Consider the following 4,516-nt stretch of genomic DNA (forward strand, 5'->3'; position numbering starts at 1 on the left):
GTTTATTTTGGTTAACTGGGCTATTTGTCTGTCAATCATTTTTATCTTTTCAAATAACCAGTTCTTGGATTCGTTGATTCTTTGTATTGTTTTCTTTGTTTCTATTTCATTAATTTCTGCTCTGATTTTTGTTATTTCTTCTTGTCTGCTGGGTATGGGCTTAATTTTCTGTTGCTTTTCACGTGTCTTGAGTTGCAATGCTGTCATTTATTTGTGTTCTTTCTGATTTTTTAATGTAGGCACTTAGAGCTTTAAACTTCCCTCTAAGGACTGCTTTCAATGTGTCCCAGAGGTTTTGTTGTGTTATACTGTCCTTTTCATTTAGCTCCAGGAATTCTTTTATTTTTTTCTTAATTTCTCCTTTGACCCATTTATCATTGAGGAGTGTGTTGTTTAATCTCCATGTGTTCATGTAGTTACTAGCATTCCTTCTGGTGTTTATTTTAAGCATTATTGCACTGTGGTCTGATAGAATGCATGGAATTATTTCAGCCTTTTTATATTTGTTGAGGTTTATGGTCGATTTTAGAAAAGTTCCATAGGGCACTGAATAGAAAGTATATTCTTTGGTTTTTGGGTGGAATATTCGGTAGATGTCTCTTAGGCCCATTTGATGTATCATATTGTTTAATCCAGATGTCTCTCCATTAGTTCTCTGTCCTGTTGGCCTATCTAATATAAACTATGGGGTATTGAAGTCCCCCACTATAAATGAGTTGGGATTAATCTGGGTCTTAAAGTACTGTAGTGCTGATTTTATGAAGTTGGGTGCACCAGATTTTGGTGAATATATGCTCCTGATTTCAATAGCATCTTGGTCAACTGTTCCTTTGATCAAAATGAAGTGGCCCTCTTTATCTCTTCTGATTAGTTTTAAAGTCTGTTTTATAAGATATTAGAATTGTAATTCCTGCTTTTTTCTTAGTACCATTTGCTTAGTTTATTTTTTTTTCCATCCTTCCACCTTAAGGTAGTGCCTGTCCTTGAAAGTGAGATGAGTTTCTTGCAGACAACAAAAAGATAGGTTTTGTTTCTTATCTATTCAACTAATCTGTGTCTTTAGACTGGGGAGTTCACTCCATTGATATTTAAAGTTGTTAATGAACGTCGTGTATTGATTCCTGTCATTTTTATTTCTGTTCACATTCTTAATGTAGTTGTGCATTTCCATAGCTATACCTTCATTAAGTTTCTTTCTGTAACCCCTTGGGTATAGTCATTCCTTTCTTCACCTGTTTGTTTTGCTTCCAGAACTCTCTAAAGGGCTGGTTTGGGGCATGAATTCTTTCAGCCTATTTATGTCTTGGAAGATTTTTCTTTCCCCTTCGACTATAATAGGCATTTTGGCTGGGTAAAGTAATCTGGGTTGGCATCTGTGGTCATTAAGAACTGGGAATACTTTGATCCAGGCTCTTCTGGCTTTCATAGTTTGTCCTGAAAAGTCACCTGTAATTCTGATTGGTTTTCCTTTATATATGACTTGTTTTTTCTTTTGCAGCTTTGAGCATTCTTTCTTTGTTCTGTACATTTAGCATTTTTACTATGATGTGCTGTGGAGAGTTTCTTTTCTGGTCCTGTCTATTTGGTTTTCTATACGCTTCTTGTATTTGTATGGGCATGTCTTTCTTTAATGTGGGGAAATTTTCTTCTACAATCATGTTGAAGATCTGGTCCATACCATAATCCTGAGATTCTTCTCCTTCCCGTAGGCCTATGATTCGTAAATTCAGTCTCTTTATGGTGTCAAACAATTGCTGTATATTCCATTCTTGTGTTTTCTTAAATTTTTCATAATCTTTGCTTGAGTGGTCTACTTCATCCACTTTATCTTCTAGTCTTAATATTCTGTTTTCCATTTCATTCATCCTATTGGTGAGGCTTTCTCCTGTCCTTTCTAATAGGCTTACTGAGTGTTTCACTTCCTTCTTCATTTTGGCCTGAGCATTCCCTCAATATTTCTAACTTTTTTCTTAACTCATTCAGAAGTTTATCCCTATCTTCTTTCAGTTCTTTGATTTCTTTCTTTGTGTGTTCTTTAAATTCACTGAATTCTTTTATCATGTTTAAAACTGTTCTTTTGAATTCTATGTCCTATGTTATCTCTAGGGGGTTCTCATTGTACTCCTCTAAATGAGTGATGGTACTTGGTGGGGATATATTATTTTGATTTGTTAACGTTGTTATTTTTTCTTTGTGACTTTGACATATGGATTTCTTTTGTAGAATCTGGTTCTTGTGTGAGACTCAAGCCTTCCTTTGTTGAGTTTAGGTCTGCTTCTTTTTGTAAACTTTATGTGCCTTTGTGGTTTCCTTGTTGGGCATGAAAAGCTGGTTGGTCTAGGCTTCAGGTTCTCTCTCCTTGCTGCTCAGGAGTTCCCACAGAGGCTCAAGTAGGATGAGGAACAGATGCTCTCAGGCTTTCTGCTAAGGTCTGGATCCCTCCCCAAAAGATGCTAGCTTCAGGAATTTGAGAGCTGTGCTGGCCTGGGAGCAGGGCCCAGGAGAGATGCTGGCCCCCAGGGATGCAAATTGAGGTGGGAGTGAGAAGAGGCCTGAGGGCTCCTGGGAACTACAGGGAGGGATTGGGTTGGTCTGGATACAAAGGATCAGGAAGCAGTGGGGATTCTTGGCTAAAAGGTCAATCCATGGGTCTGGGGTGTCAGAACAAGTGATGGGCCAGTGCCTCTTCTAGGAGGAGAGGTGGGGTCGGGGAGCTGGGAAGGTGAATGAGGCTGGGGTACTCAAAGCGCATTGGATGCAGCAGCCAAACTTACCCAGGCAAGCTGCTAGCTCTAGGAAGCTGTGGGTCTTTGCCTCCCAGAGATACAAAGGGAGGTGGGGACTAGAGGGAGGAATTGTGTTGGTCTGGATGAAAAGGATCAGGAAGCAGTGGGGAGTTTGGGCCAAGAGGTCAATTCAGAGGTCTGGGGTGCCAAGCCAGGAAATGTGCCAGTCTCCCTGCTAGGAGGAGAGATGCTGTGGGGGAGCTGGAGGTTGGATAAGGCGGGGGAGTCAAGGCACAGTAGGCACCACAGCCAAGCTTAGCTAGGCAAGTTGCTGGCTCCAGGAAGCTATGTCTTAAGATAGTTCTTAGTCATTTTTAGTTCTTTTTAGAACTTTCTTTTCAGATTTATAGCCTATATTTAATTGAATTATTTGATTTTTTAAAACTTTTTTTGAGTTCTTTGTATGTTTTGGACTTCATTCAATTTTTTCTATTATTTGCTGTACAGAAGACTTTTAGTTTAGTAATATCCTATTTGTCAATTTCTGCCCTCAGACACTTCAGACACAGGAATTATAAAAATTGATCTGAAGATCCCTAAAGTCTAGCTCTCATAGTACTGGAAGGTGTAATGCAAGCTGCCAAGTGAGAAGAACAGTGTTCCTACTCAGCTGCAAAGCCTATGAATTTCATCAATAACCAGCCCCACAAAATATCACTTTTGGTGCAATAGTGGCCATTTTATCTTGGGACTAACCAACAGCTGTCTAAATGGATTTAAGGCCTGATCAATAGGAGGAAATCCATGCTTGTACTGTAAACATAGCCAAATATCCATAGCTGAAGAGTTCATAGACCGTATAGCTGAGCCTTCCACTGCCACATTCCTAAACCAGAGTGATTTCTTATGATAGTCTAAGAATTATCCCCATATTCAAGACAAATGCTGTTTCAACACTGATTAAAAAAGCCTTTTTATGCAACAGATGGAAATTTTTTACAAAGTTCCACAACTGATCAAAATGCAGACAATAAGTGATCATGCAGTATGCAGTGCCCAGTCCCAATTGAAGCATCTACAATACAACCCCAATACCCAAGGCTCAGGTAATATCACAGAAGGGGATATGCCTAGGTCACAAGACCAGCATGTGCCTAAGTGAATTGGTTTACATTATAAATGGCTTTTTGGTTGCAAGGTTAGGTAAAAATTTTTTATTCTAGATTATGTTCATATTTAAAAGTCATTCCAGCAATTATTTCTTCCCCTCACTCCCTCTCATAACCTATAAATCACCCCTCACTCCATTTTACCTTTCCTCCTCCATTATTCTCCTTTCTTACTTAATATCACCTGCATTCTATCTCCCTCATCTTGAAATACTCTCCTGGCATGGTTGCTTACAACTTTCCTGATTTCTATGTGTAGCAATTTAAGCAAACATATCTGAAGTTTCAAATCCAGCGCTTGCATTTCAGAGAGAATATAAGAAGTCTGTATTTCTGGATCTGGGTTACCTCATTCAGTAATTATTTGATCCTCATCCACTTATCTGTGAATATAATTTTTCTTAACAGCTAAGTAATATTTTATTGTGTAAATGTATCACGTTTTCATTATCCATTCATCTACTGATAAACATCTAGTTTTTTTTTTCCATTTTCTGGCTATAGTGAATAAAGCAGAAATGAACATGAATCAGAAAGTATCTCTGTAGTAGGATATAGTGTCCTTTGGGTACATGCCCAAGAGTGATATAGCTGGATTTTGTAAACCTATTTCTAGCTTTC

The sequence above is a fragment of the Nannospalax galili genome, unplaced genomic scaffold (genome assembly GCF_000622305.1).
Source record: "Nannospalax galili isolate Female #2095 unplaced genomic scaffold, S.galili_v1.0 scaffold10, whole genome shotgun sequence".
Lineage (NCBI taxonomy): Eukaryota > Metazoa > Chordata > Mammalia > Rodentia > Spalacidae > Nannospalax > Nannospalax galili.